The sequence below is a fragment of the Choloepus didactylus genome, chromosome 7, assembly GCF_015220235.1.
Source record: "Choloepus didactylus isolate mChoDid1 chromosome 7, mChoDid1.pri, whole genome shotgun sequence".
NCBI classification, from domain to species: domain Eukaryota; kingdom Metazoa; phylum Chordata; class Mammalia; order Pilosa; family Megalonychidae; genus Choloepus; species Choloepus didactylus.
In genome coordinates, this window is record NC_051313.1 from 132,473,833 (window position 1) to 132,495,123 (window position 21,291).

The 21,291-nt window shown below is 35.7% G+C and overlaps 1 protein-coding gene across 1 annotated transcript in view; it reads right to left on the reverse strand.

Annotated features, from left to right (window-relative positions):
• The window catches only part of CDKAL1 (CDK5 regulatory subunit associated protein 1 like 1), a 732,119-nt gene that overhangs the window by 269,401 nt on the left and 441,427 nt on the right, over positions 1-21,291 (reverse strand).

The following is a 21,291-nucleotide window of genomic DNA, read 5'->3' on the forward strand; positions in this document are numbered from 1 at the left end:
CAAGCAATGAAATGAGCCTACGAAATTTGTTCATGTTAAAGTGATTTGTTGCTTCTGAAGGATCTTAAAACACACAAATGAACGTGCACTCTCAAAGACTACAGCCTGAACCAAGAGTGTAAGTTCCTAGAAAGAGTCAAAATTATAATTTTAAAGTTGCTTTAATGGATTGAACAGAATAATTTCAAAAATACATTTAAATATTCCTAGCTGAGAGAGACAACAAATAAAATACATGGCCTTTATGTGAATATGGACTTAAAACTTAACAGAATAAAGGAGCAAAAAATAAAGATATGTATTATATAGATCTTCACATATTTAATATATCCCTTAGAGGTGGAATAATACACAGCATTTTATTTAGATGTCCGATCACTATTCTTTCCTTTAGAATAAGAGGTGACTAAACAAAAATATTTACTTTATCAAAAAACTATTCAATCCCCATAAAAACATGTTCACTTTTCGCCACCTATCTTTCTGAGATATGCACAACCTCACCCACACCCACACAACATGGAAAATACAAGGACAGAAATAAAATTTTAGTTTCCCCAAATTAAAGCAGAATCAGTGACCTGCACTGAGAATAAAGATACCAAAAAAAAAAAAGTCCCATAAAAAAGGTGGAGATGGTTTTAGTATTTAAAAATCAGTAATGCTATGAATGTATGGATTTTTTTCTTAGTTTATATTAGATACCTAGTTTCAGATTCAATAAACCTTTGTCTAGTTTTAATTATCTAATAAAAAGTTTTATCCTCCAAAGAAATAGTGTAGCATGTCCATAGACTATCTCTGTGGTCTTTTAATTGTAAAAATATTCTCCATAAATGGAATAAAATTTTTTCGTATTTCAAATGGGTAGCAATTAGTGGAATCATCTTTATTTTAATACTATATATGCCATCAGACACTGGACTCATAAAACCTTTTTTTTTTTAATCTTATCACAAAATCCACTCACAGGAAAAGAGATGGCTAAGTAACAACATAAACGAATTTTTAAAACTCTCTGAAAGAGGTTATAAAAACAGGACATTATCCGTGATTTTCCAGTTACTGGCATTTGAACAACACAATATGAATATTTTAAAATGAACAGAATAATTTTAATTTATAATTTTTCCATCCAAATGGTTCCATGTTACGCCTTATGTAGAGAGAGCAAGTTCCTGGAACAGTGCCTTGCTGTTGCTAGATGAATACAGAAGGGGGAAAATCACTCTGAATAGGAATGGAAATAACAGTCACGCAGAAAACAGCCGCCAGCTCTTAAAGCTGCATAGGTGGGGTACAATAGCCCCCGGTGGGCTGAAATTTCAAATTAAATTACATAAAGAGGAAGCAGCTGTAACACTAAATCAGCAACAACAGGAATAACCGAGTCTTGACGCCTCCAAGATCAAGGCTGCTAAACTATTCTATGTAATAGCAACCTGGATTAAAGCGCAATGCGAGAGTACGTAGAAAATATGAAAACCCTGGACTTCAGGAGAATTTTGCCTTGCTGATTCAATCAAAAAATTTTTAAAAAATGATTTTGCTCTTAATATGAGAAAGTTCAGATTTGGTAAGGTTAGAGTTCAAGCATTAATTCTAATGAGAGCTGTTCACTCAAATGTTTAGGATACAGAAAGTCATTTCATACGAAAGGTGTAGCTAAATGTAGAATGTCCACGTCTGACATCTTTTTCCCTGGGAAGTTCCATGATCACTCCTAGTGCAAGCAGTGCACGTCCGGTCAGGCTTGCATAGAATTCACCAGGGAACCTGAGGGCTGCAGTCTATAATCACTAATGGATATTGTGACACGTGTGCATATACGTGCACACTTAATTGGTTGTACTTATAGGCAGAAGTGATTGCCTAAACAGCTTCCTCCTTAAGGACTTCAGTTATGAACTATAGTCTTGTACATTTGTTTCTTTTATTCATCCATCAAACCTTTATTAAAGGCCCTTACTAGGTCCCATGCAGCTCTTCCAGCTTATGACAGAAACGGATTCACCATTAAACTTTTGTGATCTAAGATTGACCATCACCAGGGAGCTGGCCAGAGGACATTGTCAGACATCCTGGGAACTTCCCATACTTTTGAGGAGAGGTGATGGAGAACAGAGCCTTAGAAATCAAAATGAAGGGCCAGCTGGGTAGGCTTGAAGTGGAGAGATATGACGTCAGCCCTAACGGGATAGCCCCAGTCTGCACAGTAACTTGTGATTAATACATGTCAGAAAAATAAACACATGAAAATGAAATAGAGAAGCAAGCAGGAAGAACTGAGATAAGAGAAGTGAATGCCCATGCCTGTAAAAATAAATACAGGCAAAAAAAAGAAAGAAAGAAAGAAAGAAAGAAAGAAAGAAAGAAAGAAAGAAAGTGGGGGGTAGGAAAGTGGGAGACAGAAATAAGCTTGTTTTCTAATTTAAAAGGATCCAAGGAAGAGATTTGCTTTTTCCTAAAATTGTTCATCTACCTGACTTTTGTTCTTTTCCTAAAATTGTCTGGTCTACTTTTCTAATGAACATTAGGATCATGAGATCATCCATCAATATACCTTTGATTTGTTAATTTTGGCAAAAGGAAAGACAATACCAGGAAGGAACACTAGACAAGGACACCACACAAATGCATTATACAAGGGAAAACCCTTAAAAAAGTTTAGTTATTAGAATCCATTATCATTCTACCCAAATAATTACAGATCAGCCTGTAGTTGAAATGCATAGCTGTTTTTCTCTGAATAGAGAACATTCTCAACAGCAGGATTATGGTCTCTGCTCCATAGTAATCTGAGATGATAGAGGATGGAAAAAAAAAAGGACATAAGAGGTTAACAAAATAAAAATAATACCCTCAATAAAATAGTCTCACAACAAAGAAAATCCTTTTGGAAAAATCAAACTTTGCCAAAACTCAATTTCAAAAGATTATGGCTCACTGTAATTTTTCCTGTGTATGAGCTTCATTTGTAATGAGTTAAAATAAGGGTAAAGATTGATTTCATCTGGTCAGAGGAATTTTATTTCTCTAGCAGCTCTTGCTTTATCACTGGGAAAAATTTCCACCATTATAAGTGGTTTCAATTATTCCATTATGAGTAGGGCCTCTAAAAATAAGGATTAAAAAAAACATGAAAACTGTAAGCAATGATTAATGGAATTAACAGTTGAAGGGCACTAAATAGCAGGTAAATCTTACAGCAGCTAAAAATGATTAAAAGAAAAATCACTTCAAAATCTGCTAAAACTATCTTCATCAAGATACGTGTTCTCAGAATGTGAACTGTGGTATATGCATACAACTGAACGGTGAGCGCCTGCAAGAAGGAATGAAGTTGTGAGGTATGCAACTAGGTGTATGGACCTTGAGGACAGCATTTTGAGTGAAATAAGCCAAAAACTAAAAGACAAACATTTTAACGCCTCACTAATATGGACTAACTATAATGTGCAAACTCTGAGAACTGAATCTGAGAGCACAGGTTATCAGAGGAAGGCTTATTGTAGGGGTTCCTAGATTGTAAGCTCTTACAGCAGTCACATCTATTCCTGAGTTTTAATGCTTATCTCTAATTTCTGAGCTGCTGAGCTCTTTGTGTATAATCTGCTCGGTCCCTGGAACTTCAGGTATCTGTGTGACACAGACTCATAGCTAGAGTTCGGCAGCTATGAATGTCAGCATTACCCCATACAGCAAATGTTAAAGAAGTTGAAAAAGAGTTCAGACCTCAATTAGAGATATGAATGGAGCTGATCTGGTTAGCACTAAGGCAAACCACACTAAAGGGTACAGGATGATATTGACTGTGTTTTAAAACTTCAACTTCTGTGTGAGACCAAAGGAAGAGATTTTTATTTGGTGCAAAATCTAAATTTTCTGTAGCACACTATATAATTTAACTTGTATGATCGGTTTACTCAAACATCATAATCACATGGAACTTTGAAAAGGGAGTGAGATCTAGTTGGTTTGTACAGATAGTGTGAAGCCCAGATACATCCCAAAGTAATTTGGGCCGAGAACAAAAATGTATTTGCAAAACCCCCTTGAGGGATTCGGGGAAAATGTGGAAATATTCAACTTCCCCACCTGAGGAATTTCTGATATTCTCGCATTGGGGACTGCCAATTTAGACGGCAGAGCCCTCAATCTTGGGGCTTGCCCTTATGAAGCCTGTTACTGCAAAGGAAAAGCTAAGACTACTTACAACTGTGCCTAAGAGTCACCCCCAGAGAACCTCTTTCGTTGCTCAGATGTGGCCTCTCTCTCTAAGCCAATTAGGCAGGTAAACTCACTGTCCTCCCCACTATGTGGGACATGACTCCCAAGGGTATAAATCTCCCTGGAGACATAAGACATGACTCTTGGGGATGAGCATGGTCCCAGCATCGTGGGATCAAGAAAGCATTCTTAACCAAAAGAGGGGACAGAAATGAAACAAAATAAAGTTTCAGTGGCTGATAGATTTCAAATTAATCGAGAAGTCATTCTGGAGGCTATTCTTCTGCATTATTCAGATATCCCCTTTAGTTTTTAGTGTATCGGAATAGCTAGAAGGAAATACCTGAAACCGTTGAACTGCAACCCAGTAGCCTTGATTCTTGAAGACAATTGTATAAATATGTAGCTCACACTGTGTAACTGTGTGATTATGAAAACCTTATGGCTCACACTCCCTTCATCCAGTGTATGGACAGATGAATAGAAAAATGAGGACAAAAATTAAATGAGTAACAAGGGAGTTTGGGGGGATGGGATGTTCTGGGTGTTCTTTTAAACTATTACTTTTTATTCTTACTTGTATTTTTTTTGGAATAATGAAAATGTTCAAAAATTGATTGGAGTGATGAATGCACAAATATATGACTGCACTGTGAACAACTGATTGTACACTATGGATGACTGTATGGCAAGTGAATGTATCTCAATAAAATGGAATTTTAAAAAGAGAGAGATGTATGTGTTCTTGCCTTTTCTCCCTCTATGTTCCACTTTCCATTCCTATCTTTTGCATTAAAATAGGATTATTCTTTACCCATCATTCCTTTCCAGGTTTTATTCTCCATTTTCTTCAATGGCTAATAATAAATGTGAATAAATATACACTACTTGTTATATTTACTTAATGTTTTAAATTCCCTGCTCCTACTTCTAAAAGTGTATCAGTAAAATATATAATTCTATATAAAGAAAAACTTAAATTAAGTATTAATTGTTTGAGTCCCTCAATGTAGTACTAGGTTTGTTTTTGTCATTGTTATCAAAAATTAGAAATGATCAATAGAAAGAGAGCTTCAAAACCTGGTATTTGTAAAAACAATGCTATTTAAAATCCTACATTAAATATTTCATTTAGAGATCCATTCAAATAAACATCAGATGTTTTTTCTCAAAAATCTAAAAACACCTACCACATCCTCCAATATTCTAATCTCAAAGAAATGCTACTGATTCCAGTGATGTCAGGTGCTCCTTGGATTCCTAAATAACATTACTGAATGCCCCACTCAAGCAACATTTGTAAAGCTGGAGAGGGGAAAAAAGGAAAAAAAAAAAAAAAATCCATGAGTTAAACGATTAGGAACTACCTAATTTAATTTCGTGCTGTCATGCATAAATAGTTCAGCTTTCTAAGAAAAGGATGATAGAAAAATCATAAAAGTCCTTCAATTCTGAAACTCCTGGAAACTTTTCTAGTGTGGTGATCCATCATTACTTCCATAGTGTGCCAGTCTGAATATACTGTGTCCCCCAAATGCCATTATCTTTGATGTAATCTTGTGTGGGCAGATGTTATCAGTTTTGATTAGATTTGAGTGTTTCTTTGGAATGCACCCCACCCAGCTGTGGGTGACGACTCTGATTGGATAATTTCCATGGAGATGTTGCTCCACCCATTTGGGGTGGGTCTAAGTTGATCAGTGGAGCCATATAAATGAGCTGACATAACAGAAGGAACTCAGTGCAGCTGTGAGTGACGTTTTGAAGAGAAGCAAGCTTGCTAGAGAGGAACGTCCTGGGAGAAAGCCATTTTGAAACCAGAACTTTGGAGAAGACGCCAGTCATGGGCCTTCCCACCTAACAGAGGTTTTCCAGACGCCACTGGCCATTCTCCATTGAAGGTACCCAATTACTGATGTGTTACCTTGGACACTTTATGGCCTTAAGGCTGTAACTGTGTAGCCAAATAAACCCCCTTTTTATAAGAGCCAATCCATCTCTGGTGTTTTGCATTCCGCAGCATTAGCAAACTAAAACACATAGCATGGCAATCTCTAAGTGCTGTCATAGTGTTGAATTCCAAATTGCAAACTCTGTCGGTAGTCTTTATATTTTTAAGTTAAATGCCTGTAAGTAATTGCCTAATTTCCTCATATCCGCTTTTCAACACAGACTATTTCTCGGAGGATGAGGAGCCATCTATATCCCCAAAATGTACTCTCTACCACACTAGAGGAAACTGGCTGCGAATTAAATGTTTATCAAAACTTGCCCTGCAGCTTTACCGACAATCAATCCATAATTGTCATAATTTATTTCCTGCCTCAAAATTTGCCAATGGCTATGTAACAGTTGTGTGTGTGTGTGTATGTGTTTTAAAGATAGAAATAGAGGAAACTTTCACAGCTTGACTATCTCTTTACATAAGTATAGAGTTGGAGGAGCTCTTAGATGCCTCATATTTCAGTGACTTGGTGTTCTCAAGTATGGGGTAGATGCTAACTGCAGTTGTCACAAAACGTCACACCTGCTCTGTAAGCATGCCAAAATTAAATAGCCAAACAAGAGTGGCTTCAACTGCTAACAGCTTCTACTTACTCAGAAAAAACTCTTTCCAAATTGCCTGAGCAAGTTTTTAGGTCACTTTCATGATACATACAAAGACGTATATCAATGTTAATTTATCCAACATCAGACATGAGCTTTATAATGTAGTTGAAAAATAGCCATACCCCGATGCTTGCTTTTAATGGCCACAGTACATATCGATTAGATTTTTATGGGATTTTTTTTCTTAACAAAGAATCTTAGAAAATTCAGAAATAAATATAACCCTCTGTTTAAGTATTTAAAAGGTCCTGGGAATTTTTTAAATGGAGATATTTCTAAAGAAGAAGATACATAGGCAGCCATCTGCCTATTTAGCTTATTCACTTAATAGGCAATTAGACAATATAACCCCTATAATACATTCTAATATTATTGGAAAGGGTTTTATGTTTTCCTTTTAGGTACAAAAGGATTTAAAGTACAATCTTATTAAAGATAGCATTATAACAGGGCCAACCAAGGCAATCTTTTATATAACACTGTTTTATCACTGATAAAACCCAATTAATGATAGAAAGATAAAAGATATAATTGAAAGAAAGAGTGGGGGGGAAGAGAGGAAGAGAGGAAGGAAGGAAGGAAGGGGAAAGTAAGGTACTGCAAAGGTAACAAAATGTAAAATTGGTAGATACGGATATCTGGGGGTGGGGGGTGTGTTGGAGTTCTCTGTATGAGGTTTGTATTGTATTTGCAACTATCCTATATGTTCAAAATTACTTCAAAATAAAAATTTAAAAAAAACTCAATTAATAGGTCACTATTGAAGACAATTATTAATTAGCTACTTCTTCAGTTAGATCGTGTCTATAATACGTTTAAAAACTTTAACAAAACTTTCATAGTGCCTTGAGAGGTCTTTCTCTTTTTATTTTGAAGAATGCTAAATTTACAGAAAAATTGCAAGAATAGTACATTGAAAACCTGTAATTCCTTCACCTGGAATCATCATTGGCATTTTGCCACATTTGTGCGCACACTCTCTCTCCACACCCACAAACACATGTTTATATTTTTCTAAACCATCTGAGAATTAGTTGAAGACATCCTGGCACTTAACCACTAACTACTTCAGAATATATTTTCTAAGATCAAGAACATTCACTTTTATAAATCACAACACAATTACTGCACTCAGGAAACCTAACATTGGTATGATACCAAGTCCATATTCAGATTTTTCCATTTGTCCCAATAATGTCCTATGACAGCATATTTTTGGATCCAAGGTCAAGTCGAAAATCACACATTATATCTGGTTGTTATCCTTCTTTTGGTTTTCATGACAGTGACATTTAAAAATGTCCAGGCTAGTTGCTTTGCAACATGTCCTTCAACTTGCATTTGTCTGAGTATTTCCTCAAAGAGATTCAGGTTAAATATTATTGGCAAGAATATTTCAGTATACCCATCTCAGTGAATCATCAAGAAGCACATGATACCAGTTTTTCCATTACTGGTAATGTTCTATTTAGTTGCCTGGTTAAAGTGGTTCTCGATTACAAAGGTAATTATTTTCTCCATAATTAATAAGTAATCTAAAGGGAATACTTTCTTTAAACATCCTGTCCAAAGAGATTTTCATATATATCTTCGTATGACCAATACCTAAGAACTTTAGGAGTATATAAGAGGAGCTTATTATTTTGAGTAGATGATTAAATGAATGAATATCATTTGTGTGTTTGAATTCAGCTTTCCCTACCAACAAAATAAAATTTACTTGAATTTCATCAGTACAATATATAATCTTATATTTTTTAGTTCATGAATACTAGACTAAAATTCATTTTTAGACATATTTCAGGATCATTCACAAATAGCCTTTGGAATTAGGTGGACTTAGATGCAAAGCACTTGCATATTTAGCATGGTTTTGGGCAAGTTTTTGAGCCTTTTGTGCTTTGGTTTCTTGAACTATAAAATAAGTAGTGCAGGATTATCCCAGAATAAAATGGACATAATGTTTGGAAATCACCTAGCACAGGTACTGGCACAAAGGAGAGACTCAAAAAAAAATAAGCATGTGTGTGTATGTGTATATATAAATGTGTTTTGGGCAAGGGTGAGAGGATGGGTAGTGGCAATCAGCTTCTGCCTACCTGTCTATTCTGAGCTTCAGTCCCTCACCTGGATAACTCTTTCATTCTCGCCAAAAGGAATTACTTACAGTTCCTTGAGCAAATCACTGTAGCTCAGGTCTTTATGCTTTAGCATATGCTGTTTCCTTTGCCTAAAATGATTTCCACTCTTCTGTGCACAATCCATACCTCTTCCAGGAAACTTCCTTTATTCCCCAGACTAATTTAGATGCTCCTTCCCCATAGTTACAAATCATCTTGTACATAATTCTGTATCACAATGTATTACACATACATGCCTAGGAACGATCAGAAAGCCTAGCACAAAGTAGGCACTCAGCAAATTTTGGTTCCATTATTCAATATATTTAATGAAATTGCTTTCAGTAAAAATGATTTGCACAGATCAATTAAGTCATAATTCAGCTAACATTTGACAAACATCTCCTCATCCTCCACATGCACATCCATATGCAAACATAAATATATACCACTGGGATTGGGGGGCAAAGAACACACGTGCAAGCACACAAGGCCCTGTATTAGGCCATGAGGAAATATCAAAAGGAATAGTTTTGGTCCTTGGAGAGCTGCCAATCTAGTTTTCTTTATAAAACATCTGAAAAGACTCCAGGCAATATGGAAAGGCAAGTTGAATGCTGCAAATTTTGTAACATAGTAGCTCAACTTCTACACAAGATTCACGATTTTTGCTTGAAGTGCCTTTATTTTCCCATAGCAATAGCTGGATAGCATAGCAAGTGAATACAAACTGTTTTCACTTAGAGGAAGTTCAGACATGTCATCAAAAAGTCTATTACTCATCATACATACTAGGATGTCTATTATTAAAAAAATGAAAAATAAGTGCAGGCAAGAATGTGGAGAAATTAGAACTCTCATGCACTGTTGATGGGAGTGGAAAATAGTGCAGAGGCTGTGGAAAACAGACTGGTGGTTCCTCAAAAAGTTAAACTTAGAATTATCATATGACCAGTAATTCCACTCATATACAAACAAATTGGAAAACAGGGTCTCAAAGAGATACCTGTGCACCAATGTTCATAACAGCATTAATCATAATAACCAAAAGGTGGAAACAACAGAGGCGTCTGTCAACAGATGAACAGATAAACAAAATGTGATATAAACACACAATGGAATATTATTCAGCCATAAAAAGGACAAAGTTCTCATACATGCTATAACATGGATACCTTTGAAAACATTATGCTAAATGAAATAAGCCAGACACTAAGGGACAAATATCGTATGATTCCAATTATTTGAACATCTAGAACAGATAAATTCATACAGATAGGAAGTAGATTAGAAATTACCAGGGGCTTGGGGGTGGGGGTGGCGATCATTGCTTAATGGGTAGAGAGTTTCTGTTTGGGGTGATGAAAAAGTTTTGGAAATAGTGGTGAGGGTTTGCAACATTGTGAATGTAATTAATGCCACGGAATTAAACACTTAAAATGGCAAATTTTACATTATTCATATTTTACCACAATAAAATTTAAAGTTAATTACTCATAAAATAGACTTTAAAATTATTTTTTACCTCTTGATTAATAAGAGTTAACAAAGAGACAGTCCTTCCGGAGCATAATGACATTTGGGATTATACTAACAGACAGAAAAAAATTGTTGGCATAAATGGATAATGTCGCTAAACAACAACAAAACTTGTTTAATTTGTTTCTTTAGAAAGGTCATAATCAGAGAGAATATTGTTTATTTCCACACTCCTACAAGAATTTGGAAATAATGGAAAGCTAAAAACAAACTAAGCACCATAAAAGGATGATACACTCTTTCGGAACACAAGACATCTGACATCTCAGTCTCCAAAATCTGCAATAAGCCTCAATGAGGCAGATTAAATTTATCCTCTTAATACCAGAGTGTGTTTCGCCCCATATATGGGCTTTTTTAATACCCCTAGAGACAATACAGACAGCAGTGTCCATGAATAGGCCCTCTGGTGTTTCAGCAGGATGTGGTGAGAGATGTTATTTTGTCTTTAAAAATCACAACAGGCTTAACTCCCTGCATCAAAACATTACAGATACAAAAAAAAAAAAAAAAAAAAAAAAAAGGGTAAGAGGCAAGGAGGTACCATAAAATAGCTGGCCTGTTTTCAAGAAAGATTAATATCAACTAATTATGGTGATGGTGATAAAAATTTATCCAGATTTCAAGATAATTTGAATAGCTATAGAATAGTTAAGAGGGTAAAAGAAAACAGAGTAGCAAAGGATTTTGCATTATTTGGCCCACTAACCTTCTCAATTACAGAATGAAGAACAAATAGAACTTAATTTTAAGAGGACAATATTTTCACGACTAACTTTTTTGGTTCTCAAAATCTTTCCTAAAGTGATCTCTATCATGGATACAGTCAGATACATAGCTCAGGTGTTCCAATACAAATACAATATCATTCATTAATTTACTCATTCTTCTTTTAGCAAGTGTTTGTTGAGTACCTATTCTAAGCATGACACTGTTCCAGATCTGAGACAAAGTCTCTGTCCCTATGAAACATATTCTAGCACAGAGACACCAAAATATGAGATAAATAATATATTAAGGAAAAATAAGAAGTAAAAAAATTTTTAAAAGCAGAATAAAAGGAATGAGTGATGAGGTAGATGGGAAACGGACATTGCTATTTTTGACAGGGAATAGTTGAGGAAGTTTAGGATGAAACAAAACCTAAATGAATCAAGGTAGGAAGCTATGTGAATTGACTATGTGAAGGAAGAGCTCTCTGAGCAGAGGAAATTCAAGTACAAAAACCCCCCATGGCATGCCTGCAGTTCTTAAGGAACAGCAAAGAGGCCAGTGTGGTTGGAGTGAAGTGAGGGATTTGTGGTGAAAGAATTACAAAATGGGAGCCAACGGTGACCAAAGCTGTTGCAAGAGGCTCAAGCTCACAGGACACAGCTGAGGGAGCAATAATTACATGTTGATAACCTAGTCACAGTCATATGCAATGTATATTCAAAATACATATATATATATACGCCCTAGTGAAAATTCTCAAAAACTCCAGGTTTTAAGATATTTTTATGCTTACATTCATGAATATTGAATGCAGCAGGTACAGAATTCTCAGATCACTACATCTGGTATATAAGAAAGGACAGGAAAAGGAGTAACAGAAATGTCATGGTATGGTCTATTTAAAAACAAAATGAGCTTCTTTAAGCTTTTTATAGGAGGGGAATTTATAATAATTGACCAAAATCCATGAAATAAGACTCACAAATTTTAAAAGGAACAAATAAAAAGATCCCCAGAAAAGTAACACTTTCATGCTTTCTTGCTGGTAGCAGATGGAGGGAAGGGAAATGGTGCTTGTCTTTCACCTCTTCTTTTTCTTCTTCCTTCCTCCCACCTAACAGAGCTTAAATACTATTGTTGGGCCTCAGCTTTAGCATTCAGTTGATGTCCAGAGCAAAACCAACACTTGCCATAAACTCAAGAGTCTCCACACAGGTTAAGCCACTGCTACAGCTTCAGAAGGAAGAATAAACGAGAATAAATAAAATATGAAGCAGGGTCTTCATCAAAGGAAAAATATGCTAACCCTCAAGAACCTACTACCCACACATCACATAACTATGATGATAACTATAATTGAGTTCAGTTTTACTTTTTTTAACTATTTCAATTGGCAACTGGACAAAATGTAGGGTAGTTAAATAGTCTTGGAAGTATAACTTCTGATAAAAAAAAAAAGTGGAAAACAAAACAGAGGGGGAGATACTGTTTCTACAAAATGAAAAGTTTAAGTGCTATGCCAAAGAAACATTTAAAAGTTTGGAAGTCTGATGAAATAGCTTAATGTTTGTTCCTTGAAGAAAGGAAAAATTATCAGAATAGGATACACCAGATATCAAGGATTTAATAATAAGCTACATTTCTAATTTAAAATCTCTAAGAACAAAGTAACTTCAAGCACTTACATGCCCACATTAATACAAGGTGATTTCAATACCATTACAATAGAATAGCATATATATCAGTAACCAATTCTATAAGTTAATTCACCAAATCTATACTAAATCTAAATTATATCTATCAATGTATCTATTTCTATGGAGAAATGTGTAATGTCTAGTACAAATTGTTGTATTGGCCATATTAATGGCACATCAAAAATTAAATTAAAGGTAAATATAACGAGCATAACTATATGATGATACTGTGAACAACTGATTGTACACTTTGGATGACTTATGGTAAGTGAGTATATCTCAATAAAATTGCATTTAAAAAAAGGTAAATATAATGAGGACTTTCCTTTCTTTCCATGAAGCTGTTATAGGAATTGCCTTAATGCTATAAACACTAAAATCTATGAAAACAATCATCAGACAAGGAAAACAGACAGTAAATGACTGTGATTCTTGAGAGAAACAAACAAACAAGGCGAACCCTAAGACTGCCCATCTTACTCCCTGGAGGCATTTTCCAGGCCACCCTGAGAGAGGAAGAAACCAGAGTCCAATGATCTTCTGGAGCTGAGGAGACAGAGATTAGAGTTCAAGACCAAGAAAGCTACAATTTATAGCATAAAATATCAGAATGAAAAGAGCTACAAAGAGACACAGCTCCAAAGATTAGCAGAGGGTTCCCTTCAAGTTTTTGGATGAGTACTGACCTGTGCATGAATGAGAGGAAAGTAAATTCCAAAGCTGGGGAAAGAATTACAGGAAAGCAGTAGGCCAGACAATTCCTAAAAATCACACTGGGCCAAAAGAAAGGCTCTGTAATACATAGATCAGCATTGGATTGATAAAGTGAGTCACTGGTCATGGGAAAAAATTAAACTAAAAACTGCTCTGGACATACACTAACAGAGATAAAAAGAAAGCTTCAAAAGAATCAAACTTATTTCAAATAACCTAATGATATGACGGAACTAAGACCAACTCTCTTTAAGGGAACACAAAAAAATCTAGTGCTCAAAAGAGGAAATTCAAAATGTCTGGCATCCAATCCAAAATTACCAAGCATGCACAGAAGAAAGAAAATATTGACTATGGTTATGCCTAGAAGAAAAATTAGTCAATAGGAACAGACCAAGAAATGACAGAGATAAGGGAATCAGCAGACAGGGACATTACAACAGTTCTTGTAAAATGGTCCTTGTGTTTAAAAGGTAGCAAAAAATATGAGCAAAGTAAGAAAAGAAATGGAAGATTTTTTTTTAAAGACCCTACTGGAACTTTAAGAGGTGAACCTGAAGACCTAGTACAGAAATTATCCAAAAAGAAGCAGAGACAGAAGAACACAGAATAAAAATGAAAAGAACAGAATAATACCACGCAGACTAACATGTGTATTCAGATTCTCTGAAATAATGAATATTTTCCAAATATGATGAAAACTATAGACCCACAAATTCAAGAAATTCAATCAACCGAGCAGAATAATCATAAACAAAATCACACCAAGGCACACTACACACAAATTGCTAAAAACTAGTAGTAATAAACAGAGAATCTTAAAAGGAGTCAGGGCAGGGGTGGGGACATATTATACTTATACAGGCACAAATATAAGAATGACAGTACATTTGTCAGAAACATTGCCAGTCAGAAGGTAGTAGAGAGACACCTTCAAGACACTGAAAAGCAGTCATCTTAGAATGTCATATTCAATGAAAATAGCTATCAAACATGAGGGGGAAATAAGGACTTTTCAGAAAAACAAAGCTGAGAGAAATCATTGCTAGCAGACCTCTGTTCGAAAGAAAAATAAAGAGAAATTGTCAAGGAGAAGAAAAATGATACCATATGGAAAGGAAAACACCAGATAATATACAAAGGAAAGAACAATTACCAGAAATACTCAATATGACAGTATAAAAAAGACAATTTTTCTCATTTTTTTAACCTCTTTAAAAGATAACTGACAGTTTAAACCAAAAGTAATAGCATATTGTGCAGTTTATACTGTATGTTTAAAAAGCAGCAGCAATGGCACAAAGAACAGGAAAAAATGGAAGTATGATTTTAAGATTCTTATACTATAATTACACTATGACTGACACAGTATATCACATGAAAGTTGTGATAAGTTAAAAGTGTATATTTAAAACAAAGCAAGCAAGCAAAGCAAACATAAATAACACAGATGATGGCTAAAAGCCAATGGGAGAGATAAAATGGGATCATAAACTCCAAAAGAAGGCAGGAAAAGAGGAAAGACAGTGTGCCAGTTTGGATGTATTATGTCCCCCAAAACACCATGTTCTTTGATGCAATTTTGTGTGGGCAGACATATGTAGTGTTGATTAGGTTGGAACCTTTGGATTGGGTTGTTTCCACGGAGATGTGACCCACCCAACTGTAGGTGATAACTCTGATTGGATTATTTCCATGAATGTATGACCCTGCCCATTCAGCATGGGAATCACTTGGAGCCCTATTAAGAGCTCAGACAGAAGGAGCTCAGTGCTACAGCCAAGAGAGACACGTGTTGAAGACGGCCATTGAAAGCTGATGCTGACATTTTGGAGAATGCCATCTGAAACACAACCTGGGAGCAAAAGCAGACACCAGCCATGTGCCTTCCCAGCCAACAGAGGTTTTCTGGACACCACTGGCCTTCCTTCAGTGAAGGTATACTTGTGTTGATGCCTTAGTTTAGACACTTTCATGGCCTTCAGACTGTAAATTTGTAACCAAATAAACTCCCTTGTCGCAGCCCGAGTGGGCCATGCCAGTCCAGAGGCCAAAGAGACAACAAGCATTTTCTGATACATGAACTTTTATTCAGGGCTTGCCTACAGGGTGAGAAGTCGTGGAGAGATCATGATGGCTCTCTCAGGCCGGGCAGGCATCGCATTCTCAGGGAAGACGACTGAGCGATGCGAAGAGGACAGAAAGCCTTTTATAAAAGTTTAAAACAAAGGCCTTCCTAAGGGTGGGGGGAGCATAGATGCGGGAACAGGTCACTCTGCCCTGGGAGGTGGTGCAGGAAGGACTAGAATAACACTTGAACAATTACATTTTGCTCTTTTTGTGAGACTAAGAGCCTCTCACTTCCTGCCTGCTTCTCATAAAGTTACATTTTAAGGGTCAATTTACCTTTTCTCTTTACTGGCTTAGAAAGACAATAGGTTAAACATTTAGCTGCCTAGGTCATGCAGACTGCTGTGCACCAAAGATCTGCAGGCCTGTTTTGCTCAGGCCAGGGGTTGCCACACCCCTTTATAAAAGCCAATCCATTCTGGTGTTTGTAAAACAGCAGTATTAGCAAACCAGAACAGAAGGAATGAGGAAACAATGGGGATTATAACAAATCAAAGATAGTCATTAACTCCAGAGGAGAAAAGAGTGGAATTGAAACATGAAGGGATACACACAGGAGGTTTCAACATTATCTTTAATTTTTTTTTTTTTGAGTCTTAAAGATTTTATTTAAAATAAGATGACAAGGAAAAGTGTGAGAAGAACAAATTTCTGAGAAGGCACTTAGAAAACCAGAGGTTGTACACCAGTAGAGGAAAAACAAATGATGTCATATCAATTTAGCAAGGTATACTTTTCCTAAATGCCAAAGACAACAATATCATAAGAGGGAAAGAACATTTTATGAATTGATTCACTAATAACAAATCAGTGATTTAATCCAGTTTGAAAAAGCTTTAACATACTACTTCCAAGATATTGAAAAAAAGTAGAAATATCAATAATATTGTCAATGATTTTTCACTTTTATTTTTCATAAGCAATTAAATAAAAAGAAAATTTGAATTAATTTAGTTAGAAGGATTTCAGTTCAGAAAGGTTTTTCCTTTCTCTCCACAAGTTTTAACTACAGGCCAAGAGAGACACTTTTTGCTTTAGGAAATGCTTATAATTTAAATAATATATGTAGTTATCACCTTAAATTCCTTTAGAAGCATGATGGGTATTTACACACAATCAGATTACTATATATCAATTTTTAAAGCACTTTTATTGAAATATATACACACACCATACAATCCACCCAAAGTGTACAATCCACAGCTCACAGTATAAGCACAGAGTTGTGTGTTCATCACCACAATCAATTTTAGAACATTTCCATTACAAAAAAAAGAAAAACCCCATTCAACTGATAGCCACCCATCATTGACACTTAGCATGGGTGTGATACACCTTTACTATAATTGATGAAAAAAATACTAAAATACTACCATTACCTATAGTCCATAGTTTGCATTAGGAATATATTTTCCCATATACCACCTATTATTAACACCTTGTAATAGTGATATACATTTGTTCTAGTTCAGGAAAAAACATTCTTATATTTGTACTATTAATCACAGACCATCATCCACAGTAGGGTTAACAGTCCCATGTGTTACACAATCCCATGTTTTATTCTCTAGCTTTCCTTCTAGTGGCATACATGACCCTAAATGTCCCCTTTCAACGACAATCACATGCATAATTCAGCACAATTACATTCACAATAATGTGCTACCATCACTTCTATCCATTTCCAAACATTGACACTCAACCTAATTAAAAATTCTGCACAAATTAAGCGTCAGCTCACCATTCTCTAAAATCATTCTATTTTTTGCTAAACTATATTCTAGATTTTAACTCCATGAGTTTGCTTATTTTAATTAGTTCCTATTACTGAGAACATACAATATCTGTCCTCTTATGTATAGCTTATTTCACGCAACATAATGTCAAGGGTCATTCATGTTGCACATATTTCAGGAATTCATTCCTTCTTATAGCTGAATAATAGTCCATCATATGCATAAACCACATTTTGTTTATCCACTCATCAGTTGAGGGACAATTGGGTTGCTTCCATCTTTGGCAACTGTGAATAATGCTTCTACGAACATCGATGTGCAAATGTCTGTTCACATCCCTGCTTTCAGTTCTGACTATATTACTAGTGGCAGGATTGCCTGATCATATGGTAATTCTATACTTAATTTCCTGAGGAACCACCAAACTGTATTCCACAGGCTTCACCATTTTACATTCCCACCAGCAGTGACTGAGTGTTCCTATTTCTCCACATCCTCTCCTATACTTCCAGTTTTCTGTTTTCTTAATAGTGGTCATCCTAATGGGTGTGAAATGATATCTCACTATTGGTTTTGATTTACATTCCCTAATACCTAGTGATACTGAGCATCTTTTCATGGGCCTTGTAGCCATTTATGTTTCCTCTCTGGAAAAATGTCTATTCAAGTCTTTTGCTCTTTTTCAAATTGGGTTGCTTGTGTTTTAATGTTGAGTTGTAGGATTTCTTTTTATATTCTGGATATTAAGCCCTTATCCTAGACAATCTAATATTTTTATACAGTCCTGTGTTTATCCTATTTGTCTCCCCAACTAGAATCTAAACTCAATAGAGGGAGTTTATTGCCAGCATCACCAACAGTGTCCAGCACATAGCAGACACTCCGATACTCAGATCTTTGATCAATTTCATTTAATTTTTGTATAAGGTGTGAGAAAGGGATCCTCTTTCATTCTTTTGCATATGGATATCTAGTTCTCTCAGCACCATTTGTTGAAGAGACTCTTCTGTCCCAGTTGAGTGGATTTGGTAGACTTGTCAAAAATCAAATGACCACAGATGTGCGTGTCTACTTCTGATCTCAATTTGATCCCACTGGACAGTGTATCTATCTTTATGCCAGTACCACTGTATTTAGAGCACGTAGCTTTGTAATAATGCTTTAAAGTCAGAAGTGTGAGTCCTCTAACTTCATTCTTCTTTTTCAAGATGTTTTTTGGCTATTCAGAGGCCCTTACTTTTACAAATAAATTTGATAATTGGCTTTTCCATTTCTGCAAAGTATGATTTTAGAATTTTATTGGGGATTCCTTTGAATCTGTAAATCAATTTGGGTAGAATTGACATCTTATCAATATTTCGTCTTCAATTCATGAACAAGGAATGTCCTTCCATTTATTTAGGTCTTCTGTGGTTTCTGTTAGCAATCTTTTGTAGTTTTCTCTTACAGGTCCTCTTGATTTTTCATTAAATTTATTCCTAGATATTTGATTCTTTTAAGTTGCTATTGTAAATGATTTTTTTTCTTGAATTTATCCTCAGATTGCTCATTACAAGTGTATAGAAACACTACTGATTTTGTGTGCTGATCTTGCATCTTGCCACTTTGATGAACTCATTTATTAGCTCTGGTAGCTTTACTGTAGATTTTTCAGGACTTTCTAAATATAGGATCATATCATCTGCAAATACTGAAAGTTTCTATCTTCCTTTCCAATTTGGATACCTTTATGTCTTTTTCTTGTCCAACTGCTCTAGCTATAACTTCCAGCACAATGTTAAATAACAGTGGTGACAGTGGGCATCCTTGTCTTTTGCGAGACCCTAGAGGGAAAGCTTTCAGTCATTCACCATTGAGTACGATGTTAGCGGTGGGTTTTTCATATATGCCCTTTATCATGTTGAGGAAATATCCTTCTATTCGTAGTATTCTAAGTGATTTTATCAAGAAAGGACAATCAAGACCATCATGTGGTTTCTCTTCTTTGATTTGTTAATGTGGTTTATTATATTAATTGGTTTTCTTGTGTTGAACCACTCTTGCATACCTGAGATAAAATAATTTGATCATGGTAGAAATTCTTTTAATGTGCTGTGGATTCAATTTGCAAGTTTTGTGTGTGTGTGTGTCTGTGTATTTTCTGTATCTATATTCAATAGAGAAACTGGTCTATAATTTTCAGCTCGTGTAGTGTCTTTATCTGGGTTTGGTATTGGGTGATGTTGGCTTCATAGAATGAGTTAGGCAGCATTCCTTCTTCTTCAATTTTTTGGAAGTTTGAGCAGGATTGCAATGAATTCTTCTTGGAATGATTGGTAGAATTCCCCTGTGAAGCCATCTGGTCCTGGGCTTTTCTATGTTGGGAGGTTTTTGATGACTGATTAAATCTCTTTACTTGTAATCGGTCTGTTGAGGTTCTCTCTTTCTTTTAGAGTCAGTGTACATTGTTTGTGTGTTTCTAGGAATTTGTCGATTTCATCTGAGTTGTCTAATTTGTTGGCCTAGAGTTGTTCATAGTATCCTGTTCTAGTTTGCTAATGCTGCAGAATGCAAAACACCAGAGATGGATTGGCTTTTATAAAAGGGGGTTTATTTGGCTATACAGTTACAGTCTTAAGGCCATAAAGTGTCCAAGGTAACACATCAGTAATCAGGTACCTTCACTGGAGGATGGCAAATGGCGTCCGGAAAACCTCTGTTAGCTGGGAAGGCACGTGGCTGGCATCTGCTCCAAAGTTCTGGTTTCAAAATGGCTTTCTCCCAGGACGTTCCTCTCTAGCAAGCTTGCTCTTCTTCAAAACGTCACTCACAGCTGCACTCCATCCAGTCTCTTTGAGTCAGCATGTTTTATATGGCTCCACTGATCAAGGCCCACCCTGAATGGGTGGGGTCACGCCTCCATGGGAGTATCCCATCAAAGTCACCACCCACAGCTGGGTGGGGCACATTCCAAGCAAATCTAACCAGCACCAAAACGTCTGTCCCACAAGACTACAAAGATAATGGCATTTGGGGGACACAATACACTCAAACCGGCACATATCCTCTTATGATCCTTTTTATTTGTGTGGTCAGTAGCAGTGTCCCTCCCCCCTCTCATTTTCTGATTTTATTTATTCATACCCTCTTTTTTTTCCTTTGTCAGTCTAGCTAAGGGTTTGTCAGTTTTATTGATCTTCTCAAAGAAACGATTTTGGTTTTGTTGATTCGATTGTTTTTTTATTCTCAATTTCATTTATTTCTGCTCAAATCTTTGTTATTTCTTTCCTTCTTCTTGATTTGGGATTAGTTTGCTGTTCTTTTTTCTAGTTCCTCCAGTTGTGCAGTTAGATCTTTGATTTTAGCTCTTTCTTCTTTTTTAACATTGGCAGTTTGGGGTATAAATTTCCCACTCAGAATTGCCTTCACTGCATCCCATACATTTTGATATGTTGTTTCTTAAACTTGACAGTTACACTCAAGGTGATTACACAATTCAATACCCTTGTTCTTAGGAAATATACATGGCAAGTGTTCAGGATCAGAAAGTGGACTGAAAGATATATAAACAGATAGAATGATATGGCAAATGTTAAAATTTGTGGATCTGGGTATGTGGGAAAGTAGGGATACACTGGGAGCTAAGTTTTAAAGTGGTTCAAAATTAAAAGTTGAAAAAAAAAATAGGAGACAACATGAAGAAGCTCCCAATGGCCAGTCTGGGGCATTTAGAGCAATAAAACAAATAATAATAATAATGGCATATAAAGTATAGAATAAAATAAATATTCATGAGTCAAAACTCACATAAATAAATATATT